Source organism: Hyperolius riggenbachi, chromosome 1, assembly GCF_040937935.1.
Source record: "Hyperolius riggenbachi isolate aHypRig1 chromosome 1, aHypRig1.pri, whole genome shotgun sequence".
NCBI lineage: Eukaryota > Metazoa > Chordata > Amphibia > Anura > Hyperoliidae > Hyperolius > Hyperolius riggenbachi.
In genome coordinates, this window is record NC_090646.1 from 485,305,045 (window position 1) to 485,329,453 (window position 24,409).

The 24,409-nt window shown below is 46.2% G+C and overlaps 1 protein-coding gene across 11 annotated transcripts in view; it reads right to left on the reverse strand.

Annotated features, from left to right (window-relative positions):
* Window positions 1–18,721, reverse strand: part of LOC137522035 (uncharacterized) — a 206,247-nt gene extending 187,526 nt beyond the window's left edge. For 7 of the 11 annotated variants that reach the window (XR_011022253.1, XR_011022254.1, XM_068242098.1 and 4 more), the window contains exons 1-2: window positions 18,623–18,721; window positions 11,259–11,340 (exon numbers count right to left, since the gene is read on the reverse strand). The gene's annotated coding sequence lies outside the window, so the exon portion shown is untranslated. Of the gene's footprint in view, window positions 1–11,258; window positions 11,341–17,597; window positions 17,617–18,622 lie in introns of those variants that run through there. The other 4 variants (XM_068242078.1, XM_068242090.1, XM_068242073.1 and 1 more) reach the window with 3 other exon arrangements.
* Window positions 18,722–24,409: the final 5,688 nt, after the last annotated feature.

The following is a 24,409-nucleotide window of genomic DNA, read 5'->3' on the forward strand; positions in this document are numbered from 1 at the left end:
CCACATGATTGCGTGTATGTTCTGGGCAGGTCTGCCACATGATTGCGTGTATGTTCTGGGCAGGTCTGCCACATGATTGCGTGTATGTTCTGGGCAGGTCTGCCACATGATTGCGTGTATGTTCTGGGCAGGTCTGCCACATGATTGCATGTATGTTCTGGGCAAATTTGCTACATGATTGCATGTGTTTTCTGGGCAAATCTGCCGACATGATTGCACGTATTTTCTGGGCATATCTGCCGACATGATTGCACGTATTTTCTGGGCATATCTGCCGACATGATTGCACGTATTTTCTGGGCATATCTGCCGACATGATTGCAGGTATTTTCTGGGCATATCTGCCGACATGATTGCACGTATTTTCTGGGCATATCTGCCGACATGATTGCACGTATTTTCTGGGCATATCTGCCGACATGATTGCACGTATTTTCTGGGCATATCTGCCGACATGATTGCACGTATTTTCTGGGCATATCTGCCGACATGATTGCACGTATTTTCTGGGCATATCTGCCGACATGATTGCAGGTATTTTCTGGGCATATCTGCCGACATGATTGCACGTATTTTCTGGGCATATCTGCCGACATGATTGCACGTATTTTCTGGGCATATCTGCCGACATGATTGCAGGTATTTTCTGGGCATATCTGCCGACATGATTGCACGTATTTTCTGGGCATATCTGCCGACATGATTGCACGTATTTTCTGGGCATATCTGCCGACATGATTGCACGTATTTTCTGGGCATATCTGCCGACATGATTGCACGTATTTTCTGGGCATATCTGCCGACATCATTGCACGTATTTTCTGGGCATATCTGCCGACATCATTGCACGTATTTTCTGGGCATATCTGCCGACATCATTGCACGTATTTTCTGGGCAAATCTGCCGACATGATTGAATGTATTTTCTGGGCAAATCTGCTCACATTATGTGTATTTTCTTGAGAAAACCTGCACAATTATGTGAATTTTCTGGGGAAAGGGTCACCAAAACTTGGGCCCACTGTCTTTGCGTTGCACTTTTCAAGGGAACCTGAGGTGAGAATAATATTGAGGCTGCCATATTTCTCTCCTTTTAAGCAATACCAGTTGCCTGGTTGCCGTTCTGGTCCTCTGCCTCTTATTCTTTCAACCATAGACCCTGAACAAGCATGCAGCAGGTCAGGGGTTTCTGACAATATTGTCAGAACTGAGAAGATTAAGCTGCATGCTTGTTGCTGGTGTAATTCAGTTTATTACTGCAGCCAAATAGATCAGCAGGGCCGCCAGGCAACTAGTATTGTTTAAAAGGAAATAAATATGGCAGCCTCCATATCACTCTCACCCCGGGATCACTTTAAATTACAGTTAGCTCCGCCCTTATCCGGTCATTGCCACGCCCATTTTTTGCCGCGGCGCTACACGCCGCAGGTTCTATCCACGCCCATTTTTTGCCGCGGCGCGCTTAGCGCGCCGCAGGTTATAGCTACACCCATTTTTTGACGCGGCGCGCTTCGCGCGCCGCAGGTCAGGGGGGCCCACAATTGATACTTTTGCACAGGGGCCCACTGCTGCCTGTGTCCACCACTGCTCCTCACTGGTATCTCTAATTTATCCCGAGATTCACTTTAACACAAACATTGCTCTAAAGGCACATAGTAAATAGACAGCTGCTATGGGGGAGCCTCCTAACCTACCAGAGAGCTGAAGTGTACAGAGCCGTGAAAAGACTATGTAATTAAATGACAAAGCAAACATCTGTACCAGAAGGCTAAAACTTCACTGGTAACGCTGTTTCCCAGCCAAAATTCAGATGATTATAAATGGCTACTGATTCTTTTTAAACTGTGCTTGACATTAGCAGTTATATGATTGCTTATATCCTCCTCTTCTATTGCACAGACCCCTGCTTTACAGGTCTGGGACATGACCTCTACCATGCCCAGAGCTGGATTTATGGAAAGGCCTAGGCCTTGGGCAGCTAAAGCCCAGGAGGATGGCTGGACATGAAATGGGGTTGCTGCATATGTAAGAGAAGGCTGCACATAGAAAAGGGAAGCTGATGCTTAAAGAGAACCAGAGCTGAACCATTAAAAAGCTTTTATACATACCTGGGGCTTCCTCCAGCCCCATAAGCCTGGATCGCTCCCACGCCGCCGTCCTCCGCTGCCTGGATCCGCCGGTACCGGGTCCCGTAGTTTCGGCCAGTCGGAGTCAGCACGTGGCCAATTGTCCGCATCACAGGGGCTCCCTCCATATCCTTACGCGTGCGGCTGCATACTGCACAGCCGCATGCGTAAGGGTATGTCGGGAGCCCCTGTGCATGCAGAAAATTGGTCGCGTCCGCCGGAAGTGACGAGACCCGGGACCAGCGATAGAGGAAGCGGAGAATGGCGGCGTGGGAGCGATCCAGGTTTATGGGGCTGGAGGAAACCCCAGGTATGTATAAAAGCTTTTTAATTTTTTCATTATCGTTCATCTCTGGTTCCCTTAGTGAACCGCCAGACTAACTACTCAGCAGCACTAAAAAAGCTTGGTGTTTCTTTAACAGTTTCACAGCATCAGAAGTTTGTTTTTCTTACCAAAGCCTAATTTTTAGCTACACAGAAGCTAAGCTCCGCCCTATCAAAGAAAACTGCCCAGGCATTTTCCCCTGATGCTGTGCAAAGCATGATGGGATTTCTGATGTTGTTCTCATTGCCTAGCAACTGGGAGGGGTGATCAGGACACAGGACAGTAGGAACTGTGTCTCATGCTCCCTGTCACCTGCTTTCAACCATAAAGATGGCTGCCCTCATGAAATCACAAACATTTGCCTGTTCTTTTTAAATAGGGTGGGTAAGAGATTATATTACCTATCTATTTTAATTAACATAACTAATGTAACTTAATGACAGTATGTCTGTTTAAGCTGAAATTCCTCTTTAAGGGAGCTGTACATAAAAGAAAGAACACACGGAAGAAGGGGCTGCACATGAAATAGGAGGGGCGTTGCTGCAAATGGAAGGGGAGCCCCAACATACTTGGCCTAGGGGCAGTAAAAGTAGAAATCCGTCCGTGCCCATGCCCTCTCCCATGCTGAACTTATAGGTTGTGTCGGCTGTTGGTTCAGATACCATGGTCTGTGGCACTCCTCTCAGTTTGGTGGTACATAGATTGTGGCTCTGAATGCTGGGGGGTTGGACTGAGAAAGCATTTTGTCACAAACAGGGATCTTCAGAAACCTACAGAGTTCCCATATTTAGATAAGAATAGAACTATGGACTTCCATCTAGCTTCCCACATGACAGCCTGGTGTTGGTGCATAAGCCAGATGATGACATTACCAGGAAGCTGGAAGGGGGCATGCCTCGCATGGGGAGGGTAGATGGAGGCATGGCATGGGGCTTAGAGAAGGAATGGTAAAAGTTCAAATGCTAGGACCCACCAGGACTCAGTAGAGCCACATTATTGGAAGCAGCCTGCACTGCTGAGGTCAGTATACATCCTTGACATTAGTCTGCTGTCATGCGGTCTTCTACAGGATTATTTTAACTTTATTCTCACACTTTCCTTTCATGCTAATATGCCAATACTTTCTCTGTTAACAATAATGAAAAATGTCATATGCCATAATGACATCCTGCAGCCAACTATTGCTCTTTATGTTATATGACATTTTTTGAAAATCCAGAAGACAGAAAAAGACAGAGTAGTCACTTTTCATGCATCATTTAAAGTACCCCTGAACTGGGGGAAAAAATGACTGAAGTCTGTGTTGGGCTAGATTACCTTTCTAGAAGTGTCCTGGCGATGCCCATTGTCATGGGGGTCCTCTTCATATTCGATGGAATCCTCCAGTTGAATGTGAAAACCAGGAAGCTCCCCCTAGTGATGACTCATGAATCAGAACTGTGCAGGCAGTTCCAAACTGCACAAGCACAGAGAAAGCAAGCACCTATTCACAAGTGCTTTCTTTCACTGCACAGGTGCAGCTCGAAACTTGCGCCTGCACACCTCAGAATAGCTCCTCGCCGCTCAGTGGAACTTACAGGAAGTGGGGGAGCTATGAGGACCAGGGAAGGGGAATGGGGAGGACGCCAAGGACAACGAGCACCACCCAAACATTTCTACAAAGGTAATCTAACCCACCATGGGCTTTATGTAACAGTTTTTACTCTGGTTCAGAAGTACTTTAAGGTATACAAGTCAATTTTTTAATGTTATTATTTAATCTGATAGTTGAAAGGGGTTGGAAGTTAGAGGCCATATTTGTAATCATGCCCAAAAATGGTCTTTAAACAATGAAGGAATACATAAATAAAAGGAACAGGCTTGCTTTGCAAACGCTGACTAAGCCTAGAGACACAAATACAGAGTTCTAAATATCTTATTGTCAATAAGTTTTATTGAAATTTCCACTACAGTTAAAGAAAAACAGCTGCAAGCTGTCCAGCTCATTTTACTTTACAATATAATTTTTGATGCTGAAGATGAATCCAAGATGTGAGAAATTTACCAACAGCTCATGCTAAGAGGAAATTTCAGTGATATATGAGCCTACTTCCATGATGCCTGGGTTGTGTTTTTCAGTACTATAGAAGCTGGTGATAGCAAAGGATAAAAAAGAATACAGAAAGAAGTAAAATAGGAAAATAACAAAGGGAAAAATGGGTTAAGATAATAGGACGAGTAAAAGGAGGATGAGGAAAGTGTGTGCAAAAAAAGTGCTAAATGTTATTGTCGCCTGGGGAACAATTCGGGTGATGGTCTGATGTCTATACAGTTGTCCCTGCAGTTTCTCTGCAGCTGAAAGTGCTGGGGTAGAATTTTTCAGGCAATTGCTACTGTACTCCACCACAGCGGAAGGCCGCCTGCTGCCTAATCTCACATTTGCACACAACTTCAGGATTCCTACTTAGTCCTAATAGGGACTGTGCTAATGTTGACCTTGAACTTGTAGAACATTTTTTGTTATCTAATAGCAGATAATTCTTGTTTTACATATTGTGAAATGTGCACTACTAATCAGTATCTGTGTGCTAACCAAAGAGTGATCCACCGCAAAAATCTGCCTCCATATGACCCTGCTCCACGGTGCGTTGACAGGTTCATTTGCATATCACTGCCCCCTAGCTAGTGACATACTCTCTGCTGGACAGGAAGTACGTTACTGAGAGTCCCGCTGGTCTGCACATGCGTGCTGCATTGCACTGCTCTCCCGTCGTGCACACATACTGCGTCACCCATTGACTTGCATTACTGCATAATCCGTCCGGTAGGCATGGATCATGCAGTAACATGCTGCAGAGTTTGCACCGGGATTCTGGTGATTTTGGTACTTTTGGCACAGTGCATCACATTGCAACAACTGTGCAAGTCTTTATAGGGATGCCATGTGGAAGCGTAACGCAGTGCGACATAGCGCACAAGTGTGCAAGGGGCCTCAAGGAAACACTAAGGGGGAAGACTGTGTGACACTAAAAGGGAACTGTGAGAATCTGCTCAGCTGCCTGTGGAGACAGGCAGCGTTTTGACCACTGTTCACGTCTGCATTCTGCAGGTCTCTTTAAGAGAGACTTTCTGTCAGTTTTGCAGCTTGTGTTGCTGAGGGATTTGCATACATTAGTCATGCAAATCCGTTACCTGCCTTCTTTTGATGACTGGCACTATAAAAGCATTCTGCTCCCAGAATGCTTTGCTGGACATTTCCCTTCCATGGTCTGTTCCTGATGGACACTGCTGGAGTGTCAGCCATTGCTATCTAGTATAGTTAATTCCTGGGGGGTGCTTTAGGCTCCCCTTCTAGTCCAGTCAGGTTGTATTATCTGTTTTGCCTGTTCCGTCTGTCTTGTGTTTGGATCGTACAAGCCCTAGTGTTAGCGGCTGTGGATCCTTCTGATTGAGTCTGGAGTGTAGGTTGGAACAGCGGTTGTTTCTGCCTACCTCATCTGTTCTGTCTGCCGTGTGTTTGGATCGCACTCGCCCTAGCGCTAGTGCTGGGGATCCTTCTGTTCTGTCTCCTGGGATCACGCTAGCTACTTTTCGCTAGCGCTGGGGATCCTTCTGTTCTGTCTTCTGGGATCGCGCTAGCCACTTTTCGCTAGCGCTGGGGATCCTTCTGTTCTGCTACTCTGTCTCCTGGGATCGTGCTAGCTACTTTTCGCTAGCGCTGGGGATCCTTCTGTTCTGTCTTCTGGGATCGCGCTAGCCACTTTTCGCTAGTGCTGGGGATCCTTCTGTTCTGCTACTCTGTAACTGGATCGCGCTAGCCACTTTTCGCTAGTGCTGTGGAGCCTATCTCTCGCTTGTCCCTGTTTTCGTGTGTCTGTCTTGTCTGATTCTAAACGCTTGCTGTAGGCTCGGTGAGGTAACCGTTAAGCAAGCGTTCTCTGTTTCGTGTTTGTCTGTCTTTGGTTAGTTAGGCGTGCTTGTCTCTGTTGTGCGTAACACGCGGAGACCGCGCACGAACGCGTGCACTGTTGCGAATGAGTGCGGTGTTCGCGTTCAGCTAGCGTTTGTTATTTTCTTTATCTTTCTCTTTGTATGATTTGCTGTGCCTTTGCTACCCTTGTGCTCTGTCCTGCTCAGTCTTGTGTCGCTATTGGCAATCGCCATTCTTGCGATTGCGTTTCCTACTTCGTTTCCGCCGTTGTGTGTTCGCCGTCGCTGGGTGGCGACTAATTTGGTGGGCACACATTGGTTCTGTCCTTTTTGCTCTGTTCCCTGTGGGCTATCCAGCCCTGCCTGATTGTACCTTGTCCCGGATCTGTACAATTCCCATTTGGCATCTGTGGCTGTGCAGCGGCTGTGTTCACCTGCACTCCACAGCGCCATCTGCCGGTGGGAATTGCCCTCTGCGGGTGCATAGCACCTAGCCTGGGTGTCCGCAATAATACGCTTGTGGAGGAAATCCGCCGCGTCAGCGCACGTCTGGTGCGCTGACCACGGAGACGATTCCGCAATCGTTACAGAATGTCCAGCCAAACCAAAATTCCCAGGGCAGAGGGAACTTTCGATTTTGTTCAGATGTCATTGCCTGAGGCAAAGGCATATGTGGATCCTATTATAGGTAGGATCGCACACTACATTAAAGCAGTTAAAAAGTCTGTCCTCGTTCCTGACCCCAACCCATATGGAGATTACCTAGATACTGGGTTGTTTGAACCGCCATTTGCCTCATGGGAGATTGGGGCCTTGTTGGAAGAGTTTGATTTCGATTGGAAAGCCTATTGCGATTTTTATATCGCAAAGAGCGCGGATGACCTGAATGATTGTCTCGACTCTATGTACCTTTTGATCGATTCTGATGAATGTGATGAGTGTGATGTGGATCTGGTGATTTATGTGTGGCAGACTATTTTGGACGAATTGCACACACACCAACCAATTATTTCCAATAAAGAGACACCATTGTCACATGATTATTCCTGTCTTTCTGGGGTAAAGCAAGTGAGTTTGGACACTGTGCGACCTGAAACGAATGGATGTGCCTCGACTGTGGACACCTGCGTGAATTCTGATGGAGTTTCTCCCGTTTGTTTAGAGGTTAAATCTGTGCGATCTGATGCCTGTTTCTCAGATGTTCCTGTCGATTGTGATCGGCGTGAGTGTGTCAGTTTTGTCAATGATTTGTGGGATCCCTTGTCATGTAAAAACAGATCTTCTTCTCTCAGTACTACTTTAAGATCCTCCATCTATGATCTTGCTATGGGGAAAATTCCCAAACTATGCAGTTTCAAGAGTAAAATTAATATGATTCCTCATGTTGTTGCCACAACTTCCCCTAACATTGTTCAGTATGAATGCTCAGACCTAGTCAGGTGTGAATGGGAGCCCCCGTTCCAGAAAAAACAGCTCGAAGCGTTGTCGTATGAATTGGAGAACGATTCAGAGTCGTTTTGTGAGTACTACATTGCCAGAAGTGAATCTGTCTTGAGAGCATGTATAAGTTATGCTTCCGCCTTAAGAGAAAAAGAGGGGTGTGAATTTGACTTTGTGAGTCCGCTGATTTGTATGTGGAAAATGATTCTGAATGAATTACGTGTACGTCATTCAGGTGACGTTTGTAAAGGTACATTGTCAGCTGGCGTTTCTGAGATCCAGCAATCCAGCCTGGAGACCTCAGAATCCCTGTCTTTGGAGTGTTCGGTTTCACAACCTAAAGCGATTGTGGATTCGCAAATTTTGCGTTCTGTCTCCTCGGATTCGACATCGTTAGCCGAGTCTAAGAATGAGACAGCACTTTGGTTTTGTGAACCTGATACTGAAGCACCTTTGCTCTGTCCAGAGAAGATGTCTCTGAGCCTGCCCTGTATCATGAATAAAGACATTATGTCCACTCGCATTGACATTTGCGAGTCTGATTCTGAAGTAAGTACTGACTCTCCACCCAGTAATCTGGATGAGTCAATATTACCTTGTTTAAAATCTCCTGCAGTGTCCCTAGAGGCTCGTCTAGGTATTGCAAACATTGTTATCTGTTTCTCTGCTATTTTGGAATTGCAGTCTGGTTTGACTGCTATGGAGGAATTTCCCTGCAATGAAACGAAACTCAGAAGGCCAGAGTTAGTTTCACTAGATATTTCTGTGTATTCCTGTCCTAATGATGAAATTCAGTCTCAGTTTATGGTGGAACCTTCCCTAGGACATCTGCCCGGTTCAGAAAATAAAGTTCAAGCTTTGCCCTGTAACACGGATAGTTCAGAATCCTTCTTAGGAAACTTGAAAAAGGATGTTCGTGAGGTCCTGTCTGACCTCCTGGAGATCTCCGAGTTCCGCCCAAGGGGTGCAGAACTTGTAGGAGACGTCTCCTGCCCCCCAAGTCCTTCTGAGGTGTTGCCCTCTTCAGTAGGCATTGCAGCCTTGCTGGCTACCTTTTCAGCTCTGATGGAGCTTCACGCCTGTGTAGTCAATGATGATATTATTGTCACAGAAATTTCTGAATTTGTATCCGAGTCTTCTTTTGAAAGTCCAGTGCCTGTGACCTTCACTCATGATGATTCTCTGCCCGGTACTAGTTTTGGTCTTAACGTGCCGGACTCTGAGGTTGGCAGTTCCCCGACATGTCCTGAGGTTTCTCCTGTGCTGGTGTACCCCAGTGTGCTCTGTGACCCAGAAAGCCCAAGTGTGCCTCGGTTACCAGCGTACTCAGATGCTTCCTCGGTGGAGACATGCTCTGATATGGCCTGCCTGCTTGCATGCCCAGAAGTGGTCCCTGAAAGTCTTGATCTTGATGGGTGTCCTCGTAATTCTGAATCCGGAATTGTCATTGGTTCCATGGGGGTTCTTGGTAATTCTCCATGTGAGCCTGGTGATTGTTCTACCCTCTTGGGATCTCTGTTGAGCTTCAAAAGGTTCTGGGAGATTCCGGGAGAGATTTTGCTTGGTACCCTGGATAAGATCAACGGTGGCTTTTGTGTTGTAAGGGACACTTCGAACAGGTATTGTGGCAGGTTTGGTATTTTCGGACGCTCCTTGGAAGGTGGTGGGTATTGTCTGGAGGGTGTCGATGGCTTCTTCTCTGGCGTTCACAGTCCTGATGGGTGTTATACTAAGACTGGTAGTACTGATGGGCATGTTTCGGTGGCTTCTGTTTCCGATGAGGTCGGTTTCGGGTGGACTGACTCTGGAATTGGACCTTGTCGGGCTGCCCCGACCTTCATGAGTCTTCTGTTAGAATGGTTTGGAGATATCAGTTTTGAGGGTCGTCTGGAATTCGACCCTAGAAGGGGGGGTACTGTGAGATTCTGCTCAGCTGCCTGTGGAGACAGGCAGCGTTTTGACCACTGTTCACGTCTGCATTCTGCAGGTCTCTTTAAGAGAGACTTTCTGTCAGTTTTGCAGCTTGTGTTGCTGAGGGATTTGCATACATTAGTCATGCAAATCCGTTACCTGCCTTCTTTTGATGACTGGCACTATAAAAGCATTCTGCTCCCAGAATGCTTTGCTGGACATTTCCCTTCCATGGTCTGTTCCTGATGGACACTGCTGGAGTGTCAGCCATTGCTATCTAGTATAGTTAATTCCTGGGGGGTGCTTTAGGCTCCCCTTCTAGTCCAGTCAGGTTGTATTATCTGTTTTGCCTGTTCCGTCTGTCTTGTGTTTGGATCGTACAAGCCCTAGTGTTAGCGGCTGTGGATCCTTCTGATTGAGTCTGGAGTGTAGGTTGGAACAGCGGTTGTTTCTGCCTACCTCATCTGTTCTGTCTGCCGTGTGTTTGGATCGCACTCGCCCTAGCGCTAGTGCTGGGGATCCTTCTGTTCTGTCTCCTGGGATCACGCTAGCTACTTTTCGCTAGCGCTGGGGATCCTTCTGTTCTGTCTTCTGGGATCGCGCTAGCCACTTTTCGCTAGCGCTGGGGATCCTTCTGTTCTGCTACTCTGTCTCCTGGGATCGCGCTAGCTACTTTTCGCTAGCGCTGGGGATCCTTCTGTTCTGTCTTCTGGGATCGCGCTAGCCACTTTTCGCTAGTGCTGGGGATCCTTCTGTTCTGCTACTCTGTAACTGGATCGCGCTAGCCACTTTTCGCTAGTGCTGTGGAGCCTATCTCTCGCTTGTCCCTGTTTTCGTGTGTCTGTCTTGTCTGATTCTAAACGCTTGCTGTAGGCTCGGTGAGGTAACCGTTAAGCAAGCGTTCTCTGTTTCGTGTTTGTCTGTCTTTGGTTAGTTAGGCGTGCTTGTCTCTGTTGTGCGTAACACGCGGAGACCGCGCACGAACGCGTGCACTGTTGCGAATGAGTGCGGTGTTCGCGTTCAGCTAGCGTTTGTTATTTTCTTTATCTTTCTCTTTGTATGATTTGCTGTGCCTTTGCTACCCTTGTGCTCTGTCCTGCTCAGTCTTGTGTCGCTATTGGCAATCGCCATTCTTGCGATTGCGTTTCCTACTTCGTTTCCGCCGTTGTGTGTTCGCCGTCGCTGGGTGGCGACTAATTTGGTGGGCACACATTGGTTCTGTCCTTTTTGCTCTGTTCCCTGTGGGCTATCCAGCCCTGCCTGATTGTACCTTGTCCCGGATCTGTACAATTCCCATTTGGCATCTGTGGCTGTGCAGCGGCTGTGTTCACCTGCACTCCACAGCGCCATCTGCCGGTGGGAATTGCCCTCTGCGGGTGCATAGCACCTAGCCTGGGTGTCCGCAATAATACGCTTGTGGAGGAAATCCGCCGCGTCAGCGCACGTCTGGTGCGCTGACCACGGAGACGATTCCGCAATCGTTACAGGAACAGAGCAATAAGGATCAGTCTGACAGTAAGGGGGTTTCTTGAGTTTGGGAAACCTACCTTACACTCATTTCTTCTGCGTACTTCGGCCTTTTGTAATTTCTTCTGTATTTTCTTTTCTTCGTCTGTATATAACGTTCTTCTTCAGTTAACCGTGTGATTGGAACAATTGAGATGTTTAGAGGAAAATTTAAGACTAGACTATGATACATACATTACATGATACATACATAGACCCATGACTATGGAAGGTATTAGATTGTGAGCCCCTCTGAGGGACACTTATAGTGTACCTGAGAGAAAAAGATATAAAAGTTTTATACATTCCTGGGGCTTCCTCCAGCCCCCTCCGCACCGATCGATCCCTCGCCGTCTTCCTCTGCCTCCTTGTTCTCCGGGTAGAAGCCCCGTTAGTTTGGCAAGTCGGGGCCAGTTAGTGCAGGCGCAATTCGCCCACGCACGCACGTCTCGCTCCCGCGGATGGGAGTGTTCTGCGCCTATGCAGTAGTACTGCGCAGGATGCACCCAGAGACAGGAGCGGGGTGGGTGCTCAAGGCCATGCTGCGCATGCGCAGGGCACCCCGACTGGCCAAACTAACGGGGCTTCTACTGGGAGAACAAGGAGGCGAAGGAAGACGCAAGTATGTATAAAACTTTTATATCTTTTCTCTCAGGTTTCCTTTAAGTGACAAGACAAGACAATATACTCTGTACTGCAGATGTCACTATATAAATACTAAATAATAATAATAAAGACAGTAGATTACCAGAAGACAGAAGAAGAAAGGAATATGCAGATGAAGACAGTAGCAGAAGAAGGCGGAGCATGGCCATTTTATATTTAATAAATGTACAATCGCCTGTTTTGGCAAATGTAGGCTTTTCCATATCACTCTCAGGGTTTCACATTTTATAAAGTTAATTTTGCAAAATGTGAAGAAAGTTGCATATCTTTTGCCCATATTAACCAAGCTGTAGTAAGGAAGAAAGGATCTCTCTCCACTGCAGTATGAATTGGATTATCATTGGTCAGGTTGAACCAACATTAACAAAGAATTTTGCAGAATTCTGACAGATATATGCAGCAGGCTTTTGTTACATAAAGAACATCTCTATTCATAGAATGAAAGTCAACTCCAGTGTTTTGATTTGCATTTTATTTAGGAAGTTCTAACTATTTTTATGCATTGCTTTTCCGGGATGTAAACCTATTCATGTGCAGTTTAATGCAATTTGATGCAATTTAATGCTCCATCTGTTCATTGCAGAAGTGAAGAAGTCTGTTCAAAGCATGTCCTACTACTTGTTCATTATTTCTCTCAGCCCCTGACTGGAACAATTTATTTCCTCTTATATAACATAATCTATGAGTGTTTCTAGCATCCCTACCACAGCCACGCTGTGCACGGAATAGAAGAAGACTTAGCAGAAAACAGTCTCTTTATACTTGGAAAATAAAGACATCTGAGAAAATGTCATAATTCTAAATAAAGCAGAAAGCAGAGGATACGTCCTCATTTTATTTATGTTTCACTGTCTTACTATTTTGTGTTTGTGTGCAAACATATTACTGTGTGCACTACAACTATAACACTAAATGGTGCCACCACACATATTAGAGCCTTGATTCACTAACCGCCACTAAGCCGGTTAGTGAGCCTTATCATTTAGTGGGCACAAACTACTGCGCTAACCTTATCTGAGGTTAGTGTGCCTTATCTGAGGTTAGTGTGCCTTATCTGAGTTAAAGGAAATCAATATGGCAGCCTTCCTATCCCTCTCACTCAGATAAGGCACACTAACCTCAGATAAGGCACACTAACTCAGATAAGGCACACTAACCTCAGTTAAGACACTCTAACCTCAGATAAGGCACACTAACTCAGATAAGGCACACTAACCTCAGCTAAGGCACACTAACTCAGATAAGGCACACTAACTCAGATACGACACACTAACCTCAGATAAGGCACACTAATCTCAGATAAGGCACACTAACTCAGATAAGGCACACTAACTCAGATAAGGAACACTAACTCAGATAAGGCACACTAATCTCAGATAAGGCACTCTAACCTCAGTTAAGACACTCTAACCTCAGATAAGGCACACTAACTCAGATAAGGCACACTAACCTCAGCTAAGGCACACTAACTCAGATAAGGCACACTAACTCAGATACGACACACTAACCTCAGATAAGGCACACTAATCTCAGATAAGGCACACTAACTCAGATAAGGCACACTAACTCAGATAAGGAACACTAACTCAGATAAGGCACACTAATCTCAGATAAGGCACACTAACCGGCTTAGCGCTGGTTAGTGAATCAAGCCCTAAAGGTGCAAACACACATCCAATTGTGATTGGCCAATCACTAACTAATTTTACCACCTCCATGTAGTATGAGGGACAACAGACTCTAAGCTCTCATAGTTCATGGTAAAATTGGCCAATCAAAATTGGATGTGTGTACTAGGCTTTATTAAAATTCTTCAGGGCTGCTGGCTGCTTCAGGAGCTCCTATCCAGTCTACAAACACTGTTTAACCAGTACTGATATTTCTACCAGCTTTGTGAAAAGCTCTAGCCCCCAAGTGGCAATGCTTGCTTTGGAAGATAGTTTTCACAGATACTGAACAGCACACTGTAACGAGGAATATTTCTGATGACAATTATGGGTTGTATTAAAATGGGAGGGAGAGGAGGGGCGACAGCACAGCACACACAATGAAGCAGGATGGGTAAGGAGGAGAACAATGGCCTTGGCCTTGATCTCACGCCACCACACATCACATTGGGAGAGGGCTGCTGCACATAGGCTGGATTCTCAAATTCTTGGCAGAGGTGGGCATGACTGGCCGTCTTGGCCGAGAATTAACTAGCTTGTGCAAAGATTTAGTTGGGGTGCAGATTTTGGCAGCTCCTATAGCTGTCAACAGGAGCAGAGAAGATAAGGAAATCTATTTACATTCGACTTTTGATAGTTATTCCAGGGAAGCCTAAAATGGGAAGCATATGAAAGCTACTATATTGTATGCATCTGTGATCCCCACAATCCATATAGGCCATTTGGTAATACATGCTGAAGTTATGTGGACAAACTGTCAATAAGCATTTATGAAGTCCCGTGGCAGACAAAATCAATAGTTAATGTGGAGACGCCTTCTTCAAAACATTAAATGCCGCAAATTGGAGTGCAATGTGCTCCAGGGGATGAAGCGGAAATTGACGGACGGAGATATGCTGGGCTGGCATGGTACCTCCATTATACACAGATTTGAGCCGCACCTGGACTATGTGTGAGGTAAGAACACACATTTATTGCATATAACTTCCTGATGATAAAGGGCCGGATGTGGACATGGGTGGAGTTGATCACCAGTTTCGGATAAATTGCGAGCTTTGGGGGTGCTTAACTGTCTTAAAAAAAGCCTAATTTTGGGGTGAAACATTGACCTCCTCCGCACCTCCATTCTATACAATTTGGCACCCTCCAGGTGTTATAGTAGCTACAAGTGCAGTCCTAAAGTCTGATTACTATCATGTTTTTTAACATTGGAGAATAAAAGTATGTTTACAAATATTGGATGTGATGTGCCTGAACATAACTTGATGGAAAGTTAAAATCAATAGTGTGTCCCTATGCAGAATAAATGAAGGTGGCCCCATGCCACGGTCATAGCAGATCATGGGTGGATCCAAATAATGATAACATAGAAGTACACGAACCTATGTTACATTCTGTAGGCACTGTATTAATGTAGCACACATTTTTAACTCCTAAATGGCTGGGACACAAACAATTATTACTGCTCCTCGTGCAACAGTGTCACACATGGGGCTTGATTCACAAAGCAGTGCTAAGTGTTAGCACACCTGTGAAAAGGCCTGTATCACTCCTAAGGTTAGTTTAGGCGTTATAAATAGCACTCGCGCGCAAAGTCCCGTGCGCAAAACTTTGCGTGCACACAGGATGGTGCGGATGCAAAATGTCGCATCGCGGTGCGACAAAAACGGCACACCCGATGCGCCTATAAGGTTGCATGCATTGCTACCTTATGAGCGCATCGGGTGCGCCGTTTTCATCACACCGCGATGCGATGTTTTGCACACACTGTGCTGTGCGCGCGTGCGGGACTTTGCGCGCGATGTGATTTTAAAAAACAGTGCTAAAGTACTTAGCACTCTGGTTAACACGCCCAAAGTCTTTAGACGTGCTAAGTAGGTTAGCACCGCTTTGTGAATCGAGGCCATGCTTTTAAAAAAAAATGAAGTGTAAAAATGTAATTGGAACAAAGGGTCCTAACTGCAGTCATATATTATTATTATTATGTATTTATACAGCGCTGTGCATAGTCTTGTCACCAACTGTCCCGCAGAGGAGCTCACAGTCTACTCCCTAGATTCCTTACCATGATCATAGTCCAAAGCCCCACTATATTATTATTATGCATTTATATATCACTGACATATGGGTGAACAATATGGGTTATATATATTGTGCTTATATACCCCCCCCCCCCCCCCCGACATATCCTGTTGGAGGGGTTCAGACAGACTGCATGTGGTTCACCCCACAGAGGACAACTGTCAAGTTTCCCTAGGAGAGCGACCGCCACCAGGTCTCGCGAGACCACCTTGGGTGGAGTCGGGTTTATGTTCTCCACCTGCTTCTTGCGGTCGATTGCCCTTCTGCAACCCGCCTTTGTGAGTAGTTTTCATTTTACTATTCTATAAAGATTTACTAAAACGTATCACACTATTGGGCTCCCGTCCTTTTTGTGTTTCCTGGGTCTTTTCTCCAGGGTGTCAAGACACCCCTTCCGCACTACATGTCACTGACATCATAGTCTAATGTCTCTACTCTCTCTCTCTCTCTCTCTCTCTCTCTCTCTCTCTATATATATATATATATATATATATACTGTATATTCTATATAATAATGTTCAAGTGTCTCTGCGAACCTGCACTGCCTGTATATATACAGAGCACTTTTCCGAGAACAGGATCACTGTACTGTGGAGATGGGGTAATTTGACTACCTATACTGGGAGGAAGCATCTTACTGCCTATACTGGGGGGGGGGGGGGGGGGGGATTAGACTTTTATTATAAAATGTAAAGCAAAACTAAAATGTATTTTAAAAAATAAACATTGCAGTATTCTTTCCGAACAAAAAATGTCAGGTAAAATGTTTATAACACAACTATTGTAATTTCATTGGTGCATCAGTTTAGTTGGCTACACATCATGTGAGGGCTGTAGCATTGTGACTGCTGTACTTGCATGTGGATGGTATTTGCGCCAGGAAAGCGCAAGTTCCGGATTCTACATTATTTTTGCCTCCAGTCCCCCAAAAAAGCTTAGAAATGTTTTAATATCTGAAATATCCACGATCTATTAGCAGAATTGCAAAAATAGACAGAAATGCCCCCCCCCCCCCCCATATTACTTGGTATCTTCCACCTGGCAAGGCTTCTCACTGCTGCTACTTGTATTCACACAGCTGCTGACCTGTCATACACTGCAGAGAAGCAATGGCTGTTTGCATTATTAATTAGGGAATGGTTTGGTTTCAAAGCATTCTGTGAAGACAGATTTAAACCTACAGATATTATTTGTGGTTCTTGTGTAAAAGCTAATTGGGAAACCCGGTAACAGCAATTAAATGGCTCTATCCCATTTGACAGCCAAATTAATTTGTGTTTCAATCAGACACAAGAAGAATAAGAAAAGAACCTGAATCCCCGAGGAAATACCGTACCCACACATTTGCAAACCATAGTACAAAAATGATGTATTGATATTGAATAATAGATAATGCACAAAAAATACCCTACAGAAAACACACATATATAAATGATTAAAATATCTATGATATCCGGGCCCTATTGCAAAAGGTGCCTGCTACAATGATAAAGCATTACTTGCCAGCAAAAGAGCTGAGTTTGTAGCTAGACTGGCTCCTCTCCTTGTTTCACACTGTTAGTAAATATAAAAACTGATACAACTGAAAGCAGCTCCTAACTGTGCAGCGAAAGGGAACAGAATCAATAAAGTGCTGAGCAAATGGAAATAAATACTTTTAATATCCCAACACATGATTATAAGGTACCCTACAGTGTAATTATAGACTGACAAAAATGTTATAGAGATAATATACTGTGTATGACATTTACAACCAACTTCAGCTCATGCTTAGAAAAAGATACTCCCCAAAAATGTTATTACATCTCAGAAGGGTATTTATATAACTCTTTGCTGGTTACTGAGGCATTTATATAACTCTTTGTCGGTTACTATGAATTTCCAATTAAATTCAGTATATAAACAGGATATATGTATGTAATGTCTGTGCCCAGTATGGTCATGCAAAAAAATGTGGGTACTTACGTTTTATCCCGTCTGGAAAGTTTGGCAGCTTTTTGTTAAAGTTCTGTTTGCTCCCCCAGGAAGATCTGGATTTCTGTTGCACCGGGTCCCGAGTCAGTATGATGCTCAGTCCCCAAGTTATGGGGTTTTGAAGGAGGGGTGTCCCCTAAACTTGGCTGCAGAAAGTGCAATTACAGAAGTTCGGGACAAACCCAACATGATGATAAGCAGGCAAGCAGCACACCTGGTAGGACTTCTTCTTCCTTCGTAGCATAAATCTGTGTCTTTAAAACTTATGTCAAGTGCTCTGGGTCTCTCATTACAGATGAAGGAGCAGCGCAGCTATGCACCCTCGTCTCCTCTCTGTCTTACTGGCATGGGCAAGAGACTCAATTCCACTGTGCTCTCTGCAGCAACGTGCAGGGGACCCCCGTTCCCCCAACCCTCCCCCCCCCCCCCCCAACTTGGGAATGGGGCATTGTATTGACTCAGGACCCAGTGCAAAGGAAACCCATGACTTTCAGCTTTCAAAAAATGTTTAGATCTGGCTAGGGGATATACCAAAGAGCTGCCAAACTTTCCATATGGGATAATATGTAAGTACCAAAATGTGTTGTTATTTTACATGCTTTTTTGTGTTTTTCTATCTTGTGTTAGTACTTGTTTTTATTACATTTATGCTTTGTACTGTGGTGGTAAGGGTACCATTTCCTTTCTATTCCTATGGTAATGTGATGAAAGTTGTCTGCATCCTTGTACTGATGAGGTTTTACATTGCACAGCTCATGTTAGAACTTCACAAAGAAGTTAGTTAATATTAACCTAGCTGGAGTCAGCAGAGAAGAAACAATGGTGTGATAGCAGCTCAATTACCATAAGAAGCATCATCAGGTATCAGATTTTTGTATGTGAATTTCTAGTATTCCAAATCATGTCCAGTTCATCATTAATGGCTATAAATTCTTGTTTGTAAAATCACTGAATGCATGAATACTATGGCATGATTTCCAGGTAAAAGAGAATAAAATAAATATAAGGGTACTTACATGAAAAATCTCACTGAAGCAATGCATACATGTTACAGATTGGGAAGAGGTTCCAGTTCAGCTGCATTTTTGCATTAGCTTTATGTCGACTTCCCCATACATGCCCAGACATGTTGCAGCACAGAGCAAGGGTCCGCCTACCTTGTGACGTCACTTATTTTCTCTCCTTAGATACTAGATACTTTCTGTCTTGTGCACAGCAAGTACAAAATATGTGCTAGAAAATTGTAAGAGCTAGCAGAAACTGTCATACTACAAAAACAAACAAACAAAAAGAAAACTCTAATAGCTAGAAAAGGAATTTACTTCTTATGAAATAGCATAGTGACGCACAGTATGTAGATCAGGGAATGCTATACCTGTGCCACATATGTATTATGTATTTATCATGTATGTATTGTACGTGTAATATATATGTATTACAAATCAGTAACATTACTGCAAAAGGACCACTATTGCAAACAAATGTAAAATGTTGAATACACGTGTACACTCACATATAAAATGTACAGAGTTAAAGTGGCCAGTTGGCAGCCGATTGACTTTCCAATTGGATTATTATAATCGGACTAAAATCGGTGTTGCCAAGAGCATGCCCGATCGACAATGCAACCAATTTTGAGCCGGAATTGGTCACATTTCTCGATCAGACAGGCTGCAAGATGTAGGGCCAACATGCTCAATCAGATGCGCGGCAGTAACAACTGCGTGCAATATCGGGAACTTCCCCCCGCACTGTCCCCCAATGTAAAATGTGTCCTCCCCCCCCCCTTCCCGGTGCCTGGTGCAGTGTAACGGTGGCGATTGTGTGACACACGCATCCACGTATTTATTATTATTATTGATTTTTAAAGCGCCAACATATTCTGTGGCACTGCACAAAGTAAGAAACAAACATGAGATACATAATAATACAGACTAATGGAATACACCAATATGCAAAATAAATACATCATTGGTGACAAAATACAGAATTGATACAAAATACAGAATTGGTAATGACAAAAGTAACATGATGAATAAAATGTAGGGATGGGACGAATCCACAATTTTTTCGAATCCGAATCCAAATCTGAAAAGGTTCTCGAATATCTCGAACCTTTCGAATCCCGAATCTAACGAATCCTGCACATAAGAATTGTGCGATCCGTGGTATAGTTGCCCCTAGTATAAATAGCCAGGCATAGGTGCCCCCAGTACAGATAGCCAGGCATAGGTGCCCCCAGTACAGGTAGCCAGGCATAGGTGCCCCCAGTACAGATAGCCAGGCATAGGTGCCCCCAGTACAGGTAGCCAGGCATAGGTGCCCCCAGTACAGGTAGCCAGGCATAGGTGCGCCCAGTACAGGTAGCCAGGCATAGGTGCCCCCAGTACAGGTAGCCAGGCATAGGTGCCCCCAGTATAGGTAGCCAGGCATAGGTGCCCCCAGTACAGGTAGCCAGGCATAGGTGCCCCCAGTACAGGTAGCCAGGCATAGGTCCCCCCCCCCAGTATAGGTAGCCAGGCATAGGTGCCCCTAGTATAGGTAGCCAGGCATAGTTGCCCTCAGTATAGATAGCCAGGCATAGGTGCCCCCAGTATAGGTAGCTTATGGTTCAGGTGGCCACAGTTTAGCTAGCGTAGCCAGGCATAGGTAGTCAGGTACAGTACATTGTGCCCCTCAAAGACAAACAGAATGCGAGTATAGTACTTTTCTTACTGTAGCAAGATGTCTGTGGTGGTCTCTGTCTTTGGCGGCAGCTTGTGTGAGGCTCAGGCGGCAGCTTGTGTGAGGCTCAGGCAACAGCGAGTATCTGGCTTGTGTGGGGCTTGGACTGCAGGCATTCATAAAGGGAGAAGGGTAGGAAAGGCTCATATGAGTTCAACCAAACCTTTTCTCAAAGAACAAGCACATGATAATCAAAATGACAGTATAGGTAGCTTCTGGTAAAGGTGCCCCCAGTGTAGATAGCCAGGCATAGGTGCCCCCAGTATAGGTAGCCAGGCATAGGTCCCCCCCAGTGTAGGTAGCCAGGCATAGGTCCCCCCCAGTATAGGTAGCCAGGCATAGGTCCCCCCAGTATAGGTAGCCAGGAATAGATCCCCCCAGTATAGGTAGCCAGGAATAGATCCCCCAGTATAGGTAGCCAGGCATAGGTCCCCCCAGTATAGGTAGCCAGGCATAGGTCCCCCCAGTATAGGTAGCCAGGCATAGGTCCCCCCAGTATAGGTAGCCAGGCATAGTTCCCCCCAGTATAGGTAGCCAGGCATAGGTCCCCCCAGTATAGGTAGCCAGGCATAGGCCCCCCCCAGTATAGGTAGCCAGGCATAGGTCCCCCCAGTATAGGTAGCCAGGCATAGGTCCCCCCCAGTGTAGGTAGCCAGGCATAGGTCCCCCCCAGTGTAGGTAGCCAGGCATAGGTCCCCCCCAGTGTAGGTAGCCAGGCATAGGTCCCCCCCAGTGTATGTAGCCAGGCATAGGTCCCACCAGTATAGGTAGCCAGGCATAGGTCCCCCCAGTATAGGTAGCCAGGCATAGGTCCCCCCCAGTGTAGGTAGCCAGGCATAGGTCCCCCCCAGTGTAGGTAGCCAGGCATAGGTCCCCCCCAGTGTATGTAGCCAGGCATAGGTCCCACCAGTATAGGTAGCCAGGCATAAGTCCCCCCAGTATAGGTATCCAGGCATAGGTCCCCCCCCCAGTGTAGGTAGCCAGACATAGGTCCCCCCCAGTGTAGATAGCCAGGCATAGGTCCCACCAGTATAGGTAGCCAGGCATAGGTCCCACCAGTATAGGTAGCCAGGCATAGGTCCCCCCCAGTGTAGGTAGCCAGGCATAGGTCCCCCCCAGTATAGGTAGCCAGGCATAGGTCCCCCCCAGTGTAGGTAGCCAGGCATAGCCCCCCCCCAGTGTAGGGAGCCAGGCATAGGTCCCCCCAGTATAGGTAGCCAGGCATAGGTCCCCCCCCCAGTATAGGTAGCCAGGCATAGGTCCCCCAGTATAGGTAGCCAGGCATAGGTCCCCCAGTATAGGTAGCCAGGCATAGGTCCCCTCCAGTGTAGGTAGCCAGGCTTAGGTCCCCCCCAGTATAGGTAGCCAGGCATAGGTCCCCCCCAGTGTAGGTAGCCAGGCATAGGTCCCCCCAGTATAGGTAGCCAGGCATAGGTCCCCCCCAGTGTAGGTAGCCAGGAATAGGTCCCACCAGTATAGGTAGCCAGGCATAGGTCCCCCCAGTGTAGGTAGCCAGGCATAGGTCCCCCCCAGTGTAGGTAGCCAGGCATAGGTCCCCCCAGTATAGGTAGCCAGGCATAGGTCCCCCCCAGTGTAGGTAGCCAGGCATAGGTCCCCCCAGTGTAGGTAGCCAGGCATAGGTCCCCCCAGTGTAGGTAGCCTGAGGCATAGGTCCCCCCCAGTATAGGTAGCCAGGCATAGGTCCCCCCCAGTGTAGGTAGCCAGGCAGGCATAGGTCCCCTTCCCCACAAAAGTAGGCCGCCCGACCTCACGTAGGCCCGCACCCGACCCCACCCGCCCCCACCGCCATCATCCACCAAGCAAGGTCTTCTAGGGCTCCTGGGCAACCCCCCCCCCCCCCCCCGACATACTGTACCTGACCTGTAGCTTCTTCTTTCGCCCGTCCGTCCACGCCTTCAGCTCTTGCGACGTCCGCGCCGGGTCTTCTCCGCGAGAGCGACGTCTTCAAGGGGCAGCGTCAACGTCATCACCCGGCGAGCGGGAGCGACGCGCGGATGGAACGCGAGGTCGGAGGTGGTCGCGATGACGTCACAAGCGGCGCAGGTAATGTATACAAAGCGACGCGTGCGACAAAATTATGCGGCGGGTTGCGCGGATTCGTCGGATTCGAATGCGCGCAAATGGCATGGGGATTTGAATCCACGAATCTCGAATCTTTCCTAAGATTCGATGGATTCGTGGATTCGCCGGATTCGAAGTCCCATCCCTAATAAAATGTATAAGAATTCCAGAACACAAAAGGGGGAGAGAGCCCTGCCCTAGCGAGCTTACAATCTGAAGGAATAGGGGGGAAACAAGAGGTGGGGAAGTATACTATAAACATACCTAGAGGCAGCATGTTTTAGGATATCTAGTAGGAACTGCAACTTGGTTTTAGGACACAGGGGAAGTAGCCTAAGGTAGAGCGAATGTTTTGAGAGAGTGTTTAAAGGTATCAAAGGCTGGAGAATGACGGATGTGTTGTAAGAGGGCATTCCAGAGCAGGGGTGAAGCACGTGCAAAATGTATACGTAAATGTGAGGAGGTAATTCTAGAAGAGGACAACAGCAGGTCATGTGCAGATCTGAGATTGCGGTTGGGTTGGTATCTGGAAACTAGTGAGGAGATGTACAAGGGAGAGATATTGTGGAGAGCTTTGTAGGCTAGGGTTAAGAGTTTAAACTGGATCCTCTGGTTAATTGGCAGCCAATGAAGCACTTGGTAGAGAGGAGCAGCAGAAGAAGAGCAGGAAGAAAGATGAATGAGACGAGCAGCCGAGTTCAGTACAGATTGGAGCGGGGCCAGTTTGTGATTTGGTAGTCCACAAAGTAGTATGTTACAAGAGTCCAGATGAGATATTATAAGAGCATCAATCAGAACTTGTGATGTCAGGCAGCAGATCTCTCTTCGATCAGATTCAATCAGAGAGAGATCTGTCTCTTGGTCGATCTGCCCATACATAGGGCCTGATTCACAAAGCGGTGCAAACTTTTTCGCGGACTTTTGCGCGTGCAAAGTGCCGTGATTCGCGCGATCGCAGACTTTTGTGCGCGCAATTTGCGGCAAATTGCGCGCGCAAAAGTCCGCGATCGCGCGAATCGCGGCACTTTGCGCGCGCAAAAGTCCGCGAAAAAGTTTGCACCGCTTTGTGAATCAGGCCCATTGTCTGATGTATGGGCACCTTAACTCCCAGAGTAAAGTGCACTATAAATACATTTTTTACTGTGTCTCTGTCGCTTACAATAGTATTCATTTGACAACTAAACCCTTTACAGACATGTTGTGGATTATTATATCCATCTGTAAATGGGGAATTCTCAAAGTTTCCTTAATTCTTTTTAAAAACACTCCCTGGGCTTATACAAAGAAGCGGGCCTTTTTACTTGCATGTTCACTATACTGGCAGGTGGACCGTGCTGCTACTGTCCAGGAAATGCTTTAGAAAATAAAGACATTCTGGAGAATCTGCCATGAATATGGCAGTGCAGGACCCCCTTCAGCACTACGTAGAAGGGGCACCTATGCCTGGTTACCTATACTGGGAGCACCTATAGCTGGTTACCATTACTGGGGGCACCTATGTCTGGCTAACTATACTGGAGGCACCTATAGCAGCGTCAGAAATAACACTATGTTGATTTAAAACTTGCAGTGGCCCTCTTAGACTAACAAACTTAATTGTTTTTAAACAATCATAAGGTGTACAGCATGATAGACGGACAAGCCCATGAGCGTGGTGGTACAGTATATGGCCTACTTTTATGGCTCTAAGCCCTGCATATGACACTCGCCCCAGGCCCTGCGTATTCAAAGGCCGCCTCTTCAAGGAATATCTCCCTGTCTGCATAGAACTCTCAGTAACAAACATTCCGCACAGATCACCTGTCAGAACTAAAGATGTCCCCACCAGTGATACATTTCACAATATAAATAAGGGAGAGGAAAGCTTTAACAATGGGCAAACATTGACTAAATAATCTATAAATTAATATTGTAAACAATAAGCAATTTTATTTATTATATTATTTTCACTACAGTTTCTCTTTATAGGGCACCTGAACTGACAATAAATATGTAAA